Genomic DNA, 17211 nt, shown 5'->3' on the forward strand with positions numbered 1-17211 from the left:
CTAAACTCCATGGGGCATAGTTTCCTCATCTACAAAATAGGGGTAATAATAGTACCTCTCTCACTGGGTTGTTGGAAGATTAAATGAATTAACACAGCTAAAGCACCAGCATTATATGCTGGGGACACAGCAAGTGCTCAATAAACTGATTATCTGCTAGCTGCCAGCATCAGCATCAGCGTCATCGTCATCATGATCATCACTACCACCACCTCACCACCATATTCTCAAGGAGGTAGAGACAGGAGATTAAGGACCACTAGAAAGGTTGTTTTTCACGTCTCAAAACTGGCAGCTAGCATCTGATTCTTGATAAGCCTATAATAACTATTACATTCAACTAATTTCTTTTTCCAGATTCTCTCAATCTCTAACGAAACTCTTCTTTTGAGGTGTTCAAAACAATGAGGCAAAACATCAAACTGTTTGGCATAACAAACTGCTTGTGTCCTCTTATCTTTTGTCTAATTCATAGAAACAAGCAATTTTTCAAGGCTATTATAATGGAAGGAGGCTTTGAGAGACTTATCTGCCTTTCCCCTGCCTTTCCGGGCCATGCTGCTCTGATCCAGTAGTTCATCAACGATGACTCTTCACAGGCCAAACTGCAAAATCTCCTGAGCAACATATTCATCTAATGAGTGGCTGGGGATTGTGACTGCATTACACCTAATGCCGACTCTTCCATCCTGCAGTCAAGACTCTCAACAAGCAATCATCACTTCAGTGCTTTCACATTCAACCTCTTAGGTGTTACAAAAGACCCTTGGCTTCATCACTGACACTTTTGTCCTGACCTGAAAATGTGGATGAGTTCTGCGTTTTCACCAATCTGATTATGATAATACACTTTTCTTCACGGGGGAATAAATCTCAACCACACAGTAGCAAATTCCAAAATCAAAGATACCCATCTAATGTAAAAGTAAAGAGCTCAAGCAACTGAAGAATACCAAAACAGGCCTTGTGACTTCGGAGGCTGTGTGTTTAACAGTAAAGGTTTAGGGCACAGGCTGTACAGACAGCTCGCCCGCGGGTGAATCACAGCTCTGCCTCTCTTACCAGCTATACAACTTGAGGCAAGTTGCTTAACTCTCTGGGCCTCAGTTTCCTAATATGTAAAATGGGGATAATATTAGTTTTATCTCATGGGGTAGCTGTAAGCATTAATAAGCCTCTGTTAGTAAGTCAATGCACATGAAGGGCATTTCCTATAACATTGTAAATATTCATTAAATGTTAAAAGGAAGCATAAAAATACACCTGCCAAAATACTTGTTTTTACAGTTTTTGGCTGGTGATCAGTTCACAGATATACTGTTTTTCGTTTTTTAAAATATTTATTTATTTATGACTGTGTCGGGTCTTCGTTGCTGCAAATAGCCTTTCTCTAGTTGCAGCGAGTGGGGACTACTTTTTGTTGCGGTGCGCAGGCTTCTCATTGCAGCGGCTTCTCATTGTGGAGCACGGGCTCTAGGTGCGTGGCCTTCAGTAGTTGTGGCACACAGGCTCGCGGGCTCTAGAGCACAGGCTCAGTAGTTGTGGCACACAGGCTTAGCTGCTCTGCAGCATGTGGGATCTTCCTGGATCAGGGATCGAACCCGTGTTCCCTGCATTGGCAGGCGGATTCTTAACCACTGACCACCAGGGAAGTCCGATATACTTGTTTTTAATCACTCTGCCTCATCACTTATATAAGTTACATATATATCTTCTATATACTGTATGTCAAATATTATATAATTTTTTAAAAAGAATTTATAGACAATCACATTGCAAGTTTCACAGCTGAGTCAAGCTAGGAAAGGGAGAGGGTTAGGCCTCTCATAACAGCATGCTGGATTATATAATCTGAGAGATTTCACACAAAGCCTTTAACTCACTGAAATTAATAGGAGATACAAAGAACTTTCGAAATCACCTGCTCCAATTCCCTTATTTGTAGATGAAGAAACTGAGGCCCTGAGAAGTGTTTTAAGATCTTCCAGTTCACTAATAACAGAAATCAGACTCTTCTGTTAACTATGACTCAGATATATATTTTTTAAGTGGAAAGCAATGAGGAAGACATTATGGCAAGGGGGAAAAGAAAGACATAGTTTGGAAGAGTTACGGTAGCAACCTAACAATGGGAGCTAACATTTTATGAAGATTTATTATATCCCCGACACTGTGACAAGCATTTTGCATGGGTGCTCTTATATAATTTTTGCAAAACCTGGGAGGTAGTTACTATTATTAACTCCACTTTAACTGAGAAAGTGGAGACCTAGAGAGATTAAATGACTTGCCCCAAATCATAAAGCCAGTGAGCAGTAGAGTCAGTAAATGAACCCATGCTGTCTGACTCTGGAGCCGGACCTTTACCACTGGATATTGCCCAAGCTTAAGAATTTAAAAAGCAGTGAAGCGCTTGATCCTTGAGTCTTTCTCCTACTTTTTTGGTAACTTCTCTGTTCAGAGGCAGTGCAAAGATACACAGTAAATGAAGTAGTTTTAAAGGAAGAACATGACCTTGATTTAGAGCCTACTTATTCCCCGCTATATGAGGCACCATACACACATTACTCTGGCCCCCTGACTTGTCCAAGGCCATACAGCTGGTAATAGTGCCACTGGGGGATGTGGAGCCCATGCCGTCCCAGCAAACCTCCAAGACCCATTTCCCAGCCTAGTCAGTGGACAGTGTATGCTTGTCTGTCCAGCAGATCTTTACTGAGCTCAGCCAAATGGCCTTAACTGGCTTGGAACTACACAGAGAAGAAATCAGCATACTCCCTGCTCTCAAGGAGTTTATGGCACAGCTGGGAAGAAGAGACCACTTTCAGCTTAAAATCCTTCTTTTCTTCTACATTGTAGTTAAGCAGCAGAAGCACTGAAGAGTCTATGGAGCCCCAACTTCCTGTGAGACTGTCCTATTACCCTACTCAGATCACCCAGCCTTCAGGACACTTCTGTGTATATTTCATACATGAACTCCATTCTCCTCTCCCCTTAGTACTGTAAGCTTTTTCTCTTGCCTTTGAAGAAGTGGGAATTATTTTCATCTCTATCTTTCTCCCATCCATCAGCAGGGATTATGACAAGAGGGTTAACTTAAGGAACTAACATCCAAAAAAAAAAAGCAAAAGAGGATAACTTCTCTATTGTCTTTAACGTTTGGAAAGAGCCTATGGGGCTCCATAGTATTTGCTCAAAAATGTTCAAAGAAATACATGGAAAACTTCATTTTCTGCTGCCCAGGAAAAAAAAAATCCGGAACTTTAGGGGCCAATTATTCTGCTATCTTGGACTTTGACCTTAGAAAGTCTCCCTCTGGTTTAAATCTGACTGGAACTGAGGGCAGTTGACAGCAGAGTACCAGCTATAAGAGCAGCTTGTGTCTAGGTGGTCAAATTTAATGACTGCCAGGGCTTCTGAGCGTCACTCAGAAGTTATAGTACCGTACCAAACCTACGGGCTAAATGAATAAGAGCAGCAAGTTCCACTGTTGTTTAAATTTATAAGTTCTTACTACGTTCCCAACATCATGTTAGGAGCTGGGTACTCAAAACAGTGACAGGCCTTTAAAAATGAACTAAGATCAGATTGCACTAACAAAACTCTAAGATAAAGAGAAGTCAGAGCAAAAGCAGAGGACATAAGAGAAGCAATAAAGAGGGAGAGAGAGGAGGGCTTACTGTTTGCAAACAGTAGAAGTGAGGGAAATATTTGTGACGTGAATTAGAAGGGAAGACTAATATACTACTACTACCAGTTACAGTTTAGAAGAGTAGCTCTTGACCATCTCCCTTGCTTCTGCTTTTCCCTGGCCAGCTGGAGTTTAAAATTTTAAAAACAATCTTAATAAGGAGCTAAAAAGAGTTGGGTTCTACACCTGACTTTAGCTCTGTAACCTTGAGTTACTTAATCTTTCAAAACCTGTTTTCTCAAGTGCAAAATGAGTGAACATGTATATGGGAGCTCATAATGCTATTCTCACTTTTATGTTTGAAATTTCCATAACAATTTTTTAAATGGGGATAATAGTATCTATTGCTTAGTTGCTGTGAGGATTACAAGAAATTGTGTAAAACACTTAGTACACTGCGTGGCACTTTTTAGGTGTTCATTAAATGCTAACTATTATTATCAACATGGTATTTTTTTAAGTTCTGGGATGGGGATAAGGAGGAGAGCAAAATGCTATGAACCAGTGAATTAAGGCTACAGACTTCAAACTGAGGAACAACTGTGCAAGGAAAACCTTCCCAAATATACTCTTATAGGTTTCTCCCTCTTTTATTCACTTTTTCCCCTTACTGCTTTATTCATTCCATTCAACAAATATGTACTGACTGCCTACAGTATGCAGGACACAGAGCTAGGTATTGAGAATGGGAAAGAGAGGAAGACAGACAACAGAAGGGGTTTTGAGGGGACAATATAATGGGATGGGCTTTTGGAGGAGGGTATCTATGAACCACCAGAAACGATATGCAAAAATTTTTGAGTACGTGGGTGTATATAACTTCTCTGAGAAGTTCTGGAGGGATTCTTAAAGGAATTATTTATTTTTTTAAAAAGTTAAGAATGAAAGTAATAAACTGAGCAAGAAGCAAACAAACTTTATATAAGGAAAAACACAAAATACTCTTGAAAAATCACAAAAGTAGCCTTGAGCAAATGGAAAGACAGACCATGATCTTGGATAGAAATATTCAACATCATGAAGATGTCAGTTCTCCCTAAGCTAATTTATAAATTTAGCATAATCTCAATAAAAATACCATCAAGTTGTTTCATCCGGAAATTAGACAAATTTATTACAAAGCTCATATGGCAGAATAAACAAGCAAAACAGTGAGGAAAACTCTGAAAAGGAGCAATATGAAAAAACTAGCCCCTCCAGACAGTAAAACAAATTACAAAGCCTCTAAAATTAAGATAGTTTTGCAATGGCATATGAATTGACAATCAATGGAACAAAACAAAATCCAGTAGGAAACCCAAATGCACATAAGAGTTTAGTATCTGCTAAAGACAGCATCTCAAATCAGTGGAGCAAAGATAAGAGCTTTTAATAAGTAGTGCTGGGACACCTGGCTGGCCATTCATTGGAAAAAAGATAAAATTGGATCCTTCCTCAAACCAAATGCCAAGATAAATTCCAAATGGATCTGAGTCTTAGATACTAAAAAAAAAGGAAAAAAAAGAAAAAAAAAGTGAAACCATGTATGTACTAGAAGAAAACATTAATGAATTCCTCATAAATTGAGAGTGGCGCAAACTTCCTAACTCTGACTCAAAATCTAAAGCAATACACTGAAAGACTGATCATTATGACTATGTAAAGATGTAAAACTTTTGTATAGCAATAACACTACATATGTAAAGTCAGACATGTGACAAACTGGAAAAAATATTTTTGTAACTTATACCACAGACATTGGGCAGATATTCTGTAACTCATAAAAGGAGAAAACAAAATTAAACTATACTGAAATATTATTTCTTACCTAACAGACTGACAAAACTCCAAAACTCTAGCATCAAGACTCAAGAGAAACAGAAAAGAAGGGTCAGGCATGAAATAAAAACTTCTATGAATATACCTTGCTGTATAGTTTTGATTTTGGAACCATGTAAATGGTTTTCACAGTTAAAAAAACAAAATTAGATTTTTATAATCAATTCTTAAGTTTTAAAACAAATGGGTCTGTTTATCAAGTTGGTGGCATACCACATAGAGAAAATAATTACATGAAGTGACTTTTAGGACAATGTTTGACTATACAACTCAAATAGCATATATTCTAAGGACAAAAGGAACCACAAAGAAAACTAAAACAACATTCAGTAATCTAATGGTCAGGACAGACAGCAGCATTGCTACTTGCCGGGTTAATAACATGGCCAGGGAAATCCAGAGAGAAGGAACAGCCCGAAAGCCCCAGAGCATGGCCCATAGTCCAGGAAGGGTGAAGTTCCATGTTGCCCATTGAGTGTTAATGACTGACGCTCAAGTAGAAGGGTAAGAGGGAGTGGAGAAAGCGCTAAGAGTTGAGGCTTGAGGTGGGCACAGCCAGGGCTTGAGGGCAGCCCAAGCCATGCCAAGGAACCACACAGAGGGCAGGCAAGCCATCTTGGAGTTTTAGCCTGGAGAGTAACGTGTTCCGATCTGTGCTTTACAAAGATCACTGGCAACAATGTACAAAATAGATTGGATTGGAACAAAGGTGGAAAGCTGGCTGGCCAGCTACAGACTGCTGCCGCAGTAATCGAAGACAAGAGATTACAGCGGCTTTAGCCCAAAGAGAAAGGGGACATCAACAGGCTTGCAGTCTAAAAAATGTGTGCCATTTGTGGGTGGGGAGTGGAAGGGGGTGGAGAGTTGAGAGAAGGGGAAGAACACTGGATGACTCCTGGGTTTCTGCCTCTGGCAGCTCCGTGGTGCCATCCACTGAGACCAGGAACCCAAGAGAAGTACCATATGGAAGAAAACTGCTAAGTTCACTGCTGCCAGAGCCCCTCGTGGGGGCAGGGAGCCAAGGGAGTCAAGAAGGAAGACCCAACTGTCAGGCCACAGTCCTAGAAAGCTGAGAAACAGATGAAACTGCAGAGTTAGATTACCTCTTGTAAAATTTTCTCAAAGTCAGAAATAGAATCATATACTGTTCATTTTTGTTTTTTATATTAAAAAAATAAGTCAACTAACCAGTACTTGTAACAGTAACAGTACTTGGAGCCTCAAAGGCTATTATTCACACTTACAATCCTTTGTTTCTAACCTCCCTCAACCTAGTTGGGCCCTTTCCTTCATAAAACATGCCCTATTGTATGTCCCAGAACCAGATTCTAGAGCTTATAGCAGAAGTCACTCATGCAAACACCTTCAGGGGTCTGACAGATGTAAAATGTTTAAATGTAAGCAACTAATTGGTAAACACAACACGGGCCAAACTCTGGCCTAAGCCATTTTCTACTGAGGTCCCATTTTCACAAAATATTCTAACATGAAGATTTAAAAGATACTTCCTTCCTTTTTTTTTTTTTTCCTTTCAGGTACTAATAAAACCAGAAATTACATCACGAACTGACTTTTTCAGAGGTCCTAATATTAGACAAGTTCTGAGATAAGTTTGGTTTCAAAATAGCAGCTCTACTGTCACAGATACAGAGGGTCTCCAGGACAAATGCAGGGGAAGCATCCTTGCCTCCTGTCTCTGCTTCCTTGAATCTATCCCTCTCCTCCTCTCTCCCTTTTAACCCTACTTTCCTAACCCTGAGGAACTGACTCCACCTGCAAAAAGTTGATGCCTAGAGCCAAAGTACTGGGCTTCTACTACTCTTCCTTTCACCTGTCAGAAGAAACAAATACGTTCATCTGCTAACCAGGTTGTCGAGACAACACGTCCCCATTTCACCAGTCTCATGTAAAATAATGACAATGATCTCTAAGGTATCCCTGAAGCACCTCATTGGGTGAATGCCTATATTATACACAAACATTCAACTATGTTTGACCAGTTTAGACAGGAAACAAAGCAAGAAAAGACACTTTTACTTTACATCTTTGAGGTCAAAGTCCCAGAACAATAGAAAGTACTAGTTTTAGGGGGATTCTCCTCACTGTTTCGGTTCAGTGGTGTTACATGTTCATTGTTGGCTCAGTACCTTTTGAAGGGTCAAGGATCCCTCTGAGACCTGACTACAGTACAAGCACACCTCATTTTATTGTGCTTTGAAGATAGTGCACAGTTTTTACAAATTAAAGGTTTGTGGCAACCATGCATTGTCAGATGATGGTTAGCATCTTTTAGCAATAAAGTATTTTCTATGTGACTCGCTTTATTACAATACTCACTTTACTGCAGTGGTCTGGAACTGAACCCACCATATCTCCAAGCTATGCCTGTAATGGGCTCTCTTCCCAGAAAAAAAAATGGCATTCACACAAATCTGCAGGCAAATTCAAAGGATTCATGGATCCCTTGCAACCTGACCATTTACCCCAGATTAACAACCTAATGTGGATCAGCAATAACATATTTACTTTATCTATGGAAACGAAATACTTGATGTCATGATTTTGAGGATATGGAGTTAAATAACAACATTAGGGAAATGTAAGGAAAGATAGCTTTCTTTCCCTACCTTTCTCTCCCTTGAGAGCTGTAGGAGTCTTACAACTGCACACTCTCTGCAAATGAAATACCGCACCCTCTGCATGACTTAAAGAAAGTGACAACCTCATCTCTGAATTTAAATGCCCTTAATATTTAATTCTTTCCTCTATAGGTTATAGCTTGCTTTCTCCACATTATCAAGATGATGGCTTTAGAAGGCAGGCTATTGGAGATCCAGAAAACAATATATCCCAATCCAGTTTCCTTGTGAAAATCAAAGAGCTCACTCTCTTGAAGAGTTGAAAGAGGCTGAAGGGTCACCGCTTCCCCCCAGGGTGCTGGTACAGGCAGTACTCCAGAAGGGTAATGTAAATACTCAGTATGAGGCAACAGGGCACACCAATTTGTTTTTCAATCTGTTTTATTTCAGTTCAAAGCACCTTTGCAGATAGATAGTACAGGAAAATAAGCCACACTTTGGTTATACCCAGTCTTCCTCAATCTCCAAAAGCAGGTGAGTATTGCCAAAGTGTGGCTTGTTTCCCTGTGCTGCCTGTCTGCAATGATGCTTTGAACTGAAATAAAATAGACTGAAAAACAAATTGGTATGCCCTGGCTCTTCCTGCAGTTTTATATTATCCTTCAAAGCTAGTGTTACCACCTACTCTTTACTGGAATCCAACAGACCCAAATCACAGAGTAAAACTGCAATACTTTAAATGTGAAGGCCCCACCCAAATCTAAAATAGCAATTTAATTCAGGGCTTGTTGGTTAACATTGCATTAACATGCCACTCTCCATCCAGTTCCTTGCTCCATTTGCTGGGCTGGATTACATCTTCTGATGACACGTGCAATATGGTTACTGGATACAGTTTAAAACAAAACTTGACATTGCTGATCTTCCTATATGGTTTGCTCAATTTATTACTGCCTCTGTAATTTTTCATGTTCATGAACCCAAACATCATCATTTATTTTTACCTATTCAAAAAGTCTACCAGCTTTAAAGCATTCAACATTCTGCTTAAAGTATGCAACATTATTTTGAAAACTTTTAGAGAAAACCCCAAATCATTTGCAAACCAATTCTAAAATTACTACCAACTAGAAGAAGCCTATCATTTTCTTAGAATGAAGGAATACAAATAGTTTCAAGCTTAAAACACTAAAATGATGAAAAACGCTCTCCACAGACAGTTGTATAATTTTGTTTAAAAAATTAAATCCTAATTGGAAAAGATCCTCTCTTAAAAAAAACATAAAGAAAAAAAATAAGATCTGTTCTCCTCCCCCCAAAGACAGAAACACACACACACATACCCATGCACACACACACCCCCCACACACCCTCATCTGTAACATACTTCTGAATTTTTGTTATTATTTATCACTTTAAGTAAGTTTCCATTTGGGGTCAAATTTGGTTAGTTTTCTCTAATTGGAATTAAGCAATATGTGTGTAACAAAAAGAAAACACACAACAATCCTTTGAGAAGGTAACATTATCCACATTTGACAACTTAGACAATAACCTGTAACTGGCCCAAGACCATGCAGCTCTATCAGCAATAAAGCTGGGTACAGGGCCGGGACTCAGAGCACAAGACTGTGAAACACAACACATTCACTGGCTTCTTTCTTCTGTAACTCTCCAAGTTCTTGCCATCTCACAGTCTCTGAACCTACCGAAAAGTTCTTCCTCTCTAATTCTCTCCCCTTTCCCTTCCTTTGGACTGGATCCTGGTCACGCAACAAGTTTCAGCTTAAACTACCCAGAAGAGAGGTCTTTGGGGACTATCCTGGTAATAATAGGTGGTCTCCCAGGTCAACACTGTTTTGTTTGCTTTATAGCAGTTGCCACAATCTGGAGTAAATTTGGTACCTCTTTACTGTGTTAAGACACTCGGTTTTGGGTCCATGTTTCACCCTGATAATCATAGCCACAGTGGTGCCTGGTAAATAGCAGACACTCAAATATTTGTTCAGTGAATGGCCTGGATTTATTTACTATTTACCAAATACCAGGGTGTGGGCACTGGCTAGCAGCTGATACAAGAAGAGGTGAAGTGTGGTCCCTGCCCTTCAAGACCTCCCAAGTTAGCAGGAAAGATAACAAACAGATGGAATAATTCAGGGTGGTTAGTGTGATCAGTTTAGGTTCAGATCGCAGCTCCCTTATGCATTAGCTATGACCAAGGTCATCTCTCCTGACTCTGTTTCCTCATCTTTAAAATGGGAATATTAATACTACCTATGTCATAGTGTTGGTGTGAGGATTAAAAGATAAGCCATGGAAATAACGCACATAGTGAAGTCCTTAGCACACAGGAATCACTCAATAAATATTAACTACTGATTTTATTATGATGCAATGACAGCTATATATGAAATTATCTTTGTTTACCTGTATGCCACCTGTCCAAGCCCCTACAGAATTTAAATTCCATGGAAGGGCAGAGATTACGTTGATCTTGTTCACCACTGTACTTTCAGGGATTTGAATCATTGCTAGTATGTTCTAGGTGCTCGACAAATACTGAATGATTAACAAATGTATGCAGGCAAGCATGGGTGTTCTGAATCTATTTGTTAGTTAAACTAGTGACGAATAGTTAGGTTTGGGAACAACTCTTATAAAAGAACAATGTCTACTAAACAGACATGTCTCCGAAGAAGATATACAGATCGCCAACAAACACATGAAAGGATGCTCAACATCATTAATCATTAGAGATATACAAATCAAAACTACAATGATGTATCACCTCACACCGGTCAGAATGGCCATCATCAAAACATCTACAAACAATAAATGCTGGAGAGGGTGTGGAGAAAAGGGAACCCTCTTGCACTGTTGGTGGGAATGTAAATTGATACAGCCACTATGGAGAACCGTATGGAGGTTTCTTAAAAAATTAAAAACAGAACTACCATATGACCCAGCAATCCCACTGCTGGGCATATACCCTGAGAAAACCATAATTCAAAACACTGTGGTCATGTACCACAATGTTCACTGCAGCACTATTTACAATAACCAGGACATGGAAGCAACCTAAGTGTCCATAGACAGATGAATGGATAAAAAAGATATGGCACATATATACAATGGAATATTACTCAGCCATAAAAAGAAATGAAATTGAACTATTTGTAGTGAGGTGGATGGACCTAGAGTCTGTCATACAGAGTGAAGTAAGTCAGAAAGAGAAAAACAAATACCGTATGCTAACCCATATATATGGAATGTAAAAAAAAAATGGTTCTAAGAACCTAGGGGCAGGACAGGAATAAAGATGCAGATGTAGAGAACAGACTTGAGGACACGGGAGGGGGAAGGGTAAGCTGGGGCGAAGTGAGAGAGTGGCATGGACATATATACACTACCAAATGTAAAACAGACAGCTAGTGGGAAGCAGCCACATAGCACAGGGAGATCAGCTCGGTGCTTTGTGACCACCTAGAGGGGTGGGATAGGGAGGGTGGGAGGGAGATGCAAAAGGGAGGAGATATGGGGACATATGTATACGTAGAGCTGATTCACTTTGTGATACAGCAGAAACTAACACACCATTGTAAAGCAATTATACTCCAATAAAGATGTTAAAAATAAAAAATAAAAGCGTCTAAATTAGGAAGTGGGGTGTGGCAGAAGTTTGATGATTTAGCCAAGTAGAGAAAATTTTCAGTTGAGGCTGTAATTAAATCTCCACAAGCCATACAAAGATTTGGATTCGATTCCAAGGAAGAACCAATAGTCCCAGTTTGAGAGATGTGAAAGAATGAAGTCCAAGCAGGACGACATGGGTCCCCAGGCTGGGCGCTCCCAGGGAAGGGCTCAATTTGCCAGACCTATAATCTATTACAGTCTTAGACAGCTTAACCTCTCAGAACCTGGGCTTCCTCCTCTTACGCAAAACAGACACGGACACTTCTAAAAAGTTATTGGTACAAAAAAGCTGTGTATGAATATAAATAAGCAACTGGCTTACCGTAGGCGCTCGGTAGAATGGTATTATTGTTATTCAAAGTAGAAGAAACAATTCCATTTTGAATAATACACCAATAAGACCAGAAAAGGTAATGGAAGCCAGAGTGGTTGGTCAAATAAAGAGCTCTGGGTGCATAGGGCAGTTGTAACTCGAGTTTCCCACTCCGTGAGAAGGGATCTGAGGAATCCCTGAAGGACAACACTGACCCGGTCTACTTGTGTCTAGAGCTGGGGCCGCCACAGTTTTTCTGTGAAAGGCCAAAAGCATTTTCGGCTTCGTGCGCCAAGGGATCAAAGCCATCAGATATCTGTTGCAACTACTCAACTTTGCTCTTGTAGAAGGAAAACAGCCATAGGCAATACATAAACCATGAACACGGCTGTGTTCCAATAAAACTTCATTTACGGACATGAGAATCTGATTTCATACAACTGTCACAAATTATGTGAAATATTCTTCACAGCCATTAAAAAAAATGTAAAACCTTCTTAGCTCCCGACTGACAAAAACGGGGGAGGGTGAGGGGCGGATTTAGCCCAAGACCCTAACTTGCTGGGGCCCGGAGTCGGGATTTGGCGGGAGGGGAGGAGGGGTGAGAGTGCGAGAAGCAGCTGCGAGGAGTGGCCTCCGATCGCGCCGAGTAGCAGGCGACGAGGGTTGAGGGCAGGTCCCAGGCGGAGAACAGGCCCCAAGCGGGGAGTAGGCCCGGCCGAGCGTCCCGGCCGGGACCCCGTGGCCTCTCCCCGCCACAGACGACAGCGGAGCCTGCGCTCGGGGTGTAGGCCGCCCCGGGGCTCCACGTCCCGGGGCGGGGAGAGACGGCCGGGACTTGGCAGAGCGCAGCGGACTTCGCCACGCCGAGGGGTCTCTGTTCGCCCCTCATTCGGGGCGCCTCTTAGGCCACAGCTGCAAAAGGGGTCTCCACGCTGAATCCCAGCCCCGTTTCTATGGTTACCTGTTCAGCACCGATTCAAACTGCGGTTCTTTATTGACAGCGCCATAAAGGACACGAACACTCCTGCCCGAAGGGAACAATAAAGCTTTCTCCATTCAACAGCGCCAGAGACGCCAGCAGGCGGCCATTTTAAGGCCGGAGCGGAAGAGATATAAGCAAGGAGGCGGCGGCCCGGCCTGCCCCGCGCGCCACAGTCACGTGCTGGGGGGCGGGCCTCACGGGGGCGGGACGCGCGCTCTCCACCAATGCTAGCACGCTGGGAGAAACCCGTTGCTAACCGCTTCTCTGACCTCTGACCCTTGACCACTCCTTCTTCTCCCCACACTCCCTTAGGAAAGTTCTAATGGGTTTCTACCATCCCTCGCCCGGGCAGCACTAAAGTTGAGATCTTATCTCAAACAACAGCAGAGAATTAGGCACAAAAGATTTCTTTCCATTTTTCCAAAACAAGTTCACGTGCAAGGCGGAGACGTGACGTGAGCCGCGCCCCATTCTCATTGGTGGAGAGGCTTGGCTCGGACGTAATAGGCTAACAGACCCGTATCAACCAATCGTGGCGTCTTGAAGGCATTTTGGTCCCGCCTCTCCTTCCTCCCCATTTTGGGATGTAGAGGCTTGTGGGTAAAATCGTTAGTTTTGCTTGTGCTCCGTTTTTCTGTTACGCACTGTCTCACCCTATACGTTCCATGTTGGAATTCCTCTCGCCACCTTCACACAGCCAATTAAATGAAGTCATATCCATACAGTATCAAATTAAGTCACATCGGCTCTGGCCCCCTGAGCCTCACAATGTCTGTCTGTCCCTGACACGCAATTTTTCTGTCACTAACAGTCATGCCGCCCAAATCCAGTTGTCTCAGTACAAAGACAAGTTCCCTCTTTGGTAACAGCTGTTGCATCCACAGGGTCGATAGTGAGTCGTTCTGAGGGATGTCATTGTCGGACTGACTCCCATCACCGTTTTAATCACAAATTCAATCTACGGGGCAAAACTGCCATTTGCATTGTTGCTGTCATCCAGTTCATCATTTTTTTTTTACTGTCACTGTCCAGTATGCGACCCCTCTCCATAACCACAAACTTCAAACAGTTCTGTACAATATAGCAGTTGGAATGTGTGCACAGCTGTCACCCTTTCCGTTGTTTTCACCATCATTATCACTCAACTACTTTCACTGCCACAAAATCAAGTCAATATTAGTAGACCCTAACAGGGTAAACAGCTGTCCTTGTTACTGACCATTTAGTCACTTTCACTATTATACTCACATGTCACTGTCACATTCAGGGTCAAATTTCCTGTCCACAACAGTCACTTATGTAGTCACTAGAGTCACACCTACAGCTATTGTGTCTCCTAATCACTCATTTCCACCATCTCTGCATTGTCCTTTAGTGGGAGCCCTCAATACCGGCTTGACACATTTAACAAACAAACAAACACATAGAATGGTGCTTGGCACATAGTAGGTGCTCAGGAAATATTTATCTAATCAGTGGATTTTTGAAAAGCAGTATTATTGCCAATGTACTATATGGGAATGTGGATGGCTTGATGCTTATCATTCTTAACAGGAATAAGTGCAGACACAATCTGTCCTCCCTATTTAACTTAACAAGACTCTGCATCTTATAGGGACAAGAAGGAGAAAGCAGGAGAAATGTGGATATGCTGAATTCCTGGGACCATGGTTATAAAGAATTGGATGTTTTTTTAAAGTTTTCATTTCTTACTTTAAAAGGAATATATGTTTGTTGTAGAGTATTTAGAAAATATAGGAAGGACTCTTTCCTTCTAAAGGATTGTTTTATTTTTTTTTAATTTTATTGAAGTGTAGTTGATTTACAATGTTGTGTTAATTTCTGCTATACAGCAAAGAGATTCAGTTATATATATATATTCTTTTTCATATTCTTTTCCATTATGGTTTATTACAGGATATTGAATATAGTTTCCTGTGCTATACAGTAGGACCTTGTTGTTTATCCATTCTGCACATAATAGTTTGCATCTGGTAATCCCAAACTCCCAATCCGTCCCTCCACTACCCCCACCCCACCCCTTGGCAACCACATATCTGTTCTCTACATCTGTGAGTCTGTTTCTGTTTTGTACATAAGTTCATTTGTGTCATATTTTAGATTCCACATATAAGTGATCTCATATGGTATTTGTCTTTCTCTTTCTGACTTACTCCACTTAGTATGCTAATCTCTAGTTCCATCCATGTTGCTGCAAATGGCATTATTTCATTCTTTTTTATGGCTGAGTAGTATTCCATTATATATATATATATATATATATATATATATATATATATATATATGCCACATCTTCTTTATCCATTCATCTGTCGATGAACAGTTAGGTTGCTTCCGTGTCCTGGCCATTGTAAATAGTGCTGCTATGAACATAAGGGTCAATGTATCTTTTCAAATTATTGTTTTTTCTAGATATATGCCCATAAGTGGGGTTGCTGGATTATATGGCAACTCTATTTCTAGGTTTTTGAGGAACCTCCATCCTGTTTTCTATAGTGGCTGCACCAATTTATTCAATACATTCCCACCAACAGTGTAGGAGGGTCCCCTTTTCTCTACACCCTCTCCAGCATTTATTATTTGTAGACTTTTTAATGATGGCCATTCTGACCGGTGTGAGGTGATACCTCATTATAGTTTTGATTTGCATTTCTCTAATAATTAGTGATGATGAGCAAGCATCTCATGTGCCTATTAGTTATCTGTATGTTGAGGGATTGTTATAGACATAACAAAGAATGTCATTCCCCAACACACTCACACATAGTCAGTGGAAAATGGCTGCAGTTCCCTTGTAATTGTTCACCTGAGGTTTTACATTATTAGAAATTCTCATGGAAATGACTTGCCTACAGTCCATGAAGAACAGTGTAAGGTGATGGAGAGCAATGGCCCTGGCTTCTGGCTAGCCATCATATGGAAGAGTAAGAAACCAATGGTGAGGCACAAGAGGGAGGAGATACGGGGATATATGTATATGTATAGCTGATTCACTTTGTTATAAAACAGAAACTAACACACCATTGTAAAGCAATTATACTCCAATAAAGATGTTTTAAAAAAACCGAAGGAAAAAAAAAAGAAACCAATGATGGACCCTCTAAGGACCTCATCTCTTGGGAGAGTCTCAAGAGTTTTGGAGAAATAACTTGTGCTTCCCAATCACCAAAAGGAAGGACCCAACCCTTGACCATGTGGGGGAAGGTGCTTGAGGTCTTTTCACTCTTTTTTCTACCTTGACAAAGAATGTTCCCAGGCTTATGCCTGAGGTGGCCCCAGCTAAACTACCAACTGTTTCCAGAATGACTACTACATTCCAAGAACACTGAAGTAAATAGAACATGATCCTTGCCCAAGAAGGAAATAACACAGCCAGGACCACTTCTACTGCCAGTAGTAACAGTCATTATTTATCTCACTCTTACTCTCTGCCAGTTACCATGCCAAGCTCTACCTAGATTATCTCATTTAATTCCCATAACCACCAAATGAGGTAAGTAACATTATTACCCCCTTCTATACAGGAGAAAACAGACTCAGAGGAGGTAAATAATTTGCTCAGGGTCACACAGCTATTAATCAGTGGAGTTGGGGTTGAAACCTAGGAAGTCTGACTCCAGATCCTTCACTTTTTCCCCCCAGAATAATGACTTGTGGTTTTTACAAAATATTTGTGTTCATTATAAAGAATTCAAGGATTAAAGAAAAATACAAAGAAGAGAGTTAAAAACATACTCACTATAAATCCAACCACTTAGCAGTAACATATCATTATAGATGAGCATTTCTCCATCTCTGGGCAAATATATGTAGGTAGGTAGATTGGGAGATAATGACGGTAATAATGACAGTTTCCCTTCAAGAAGCACTATGAGCTGGACACTGTTCCAAGCGCTTTCTATGAATTAACACATTTAATTTACTCAGAGAGAGATGGTTAGACCTATTTTTATTAAAATGAACTCATTTAACATATTCAGTGTTCATATCGGCAGCCAACCACCTGGTGATGTTTTTCCCCAAATCTGGTTCTTTCCTCAGTCTTTGCCGTCTTCACTCTGCCTTCCAATCAAATTCTAAGCCTGGAGTCCTTGGGCTGCAAAAGCTGAGT

General features: G+C 40.9%; 1 protein-coding gene across 2 annotated transcripts in view; it reads right to left on the reverse strand.

Moving 5' to 3' along the window:
* Nucleotides 1-13197, reverse strand: part of ZBTB40 (zinc finger and BTB domain containing 40) — an 80722-nt gene extending 67525 nt beyond the window's left edge. Inside the window, exon 1 of one of the 2 annotated variants that reach the window (XM_082656189.1) lies at nucleotides 13059-13197. The gene's annotated coding sequence lies outside the window, so the exon portion shown is untranslated. The remainder of the gene's footprint in view (nucleotides 1-13058) is intronic. The other variant, XM_082656190.1, reaches the window with a different exon arrangement.
* Nucleotides 13198-17211: the final 4014 nt, after the last annotated feature.

This window comes from Grampus griseus (genome assembly GCF_964374135.1).
Source record: "Grampus griseus genome assembly, chromosome: 1".
NCBI classification, from domain to species: Eukaryota; Metazoa; Chordata; class Mammalia; order Artiodactyla; family Delphinidae; genus Grampus; species Grampus griseus.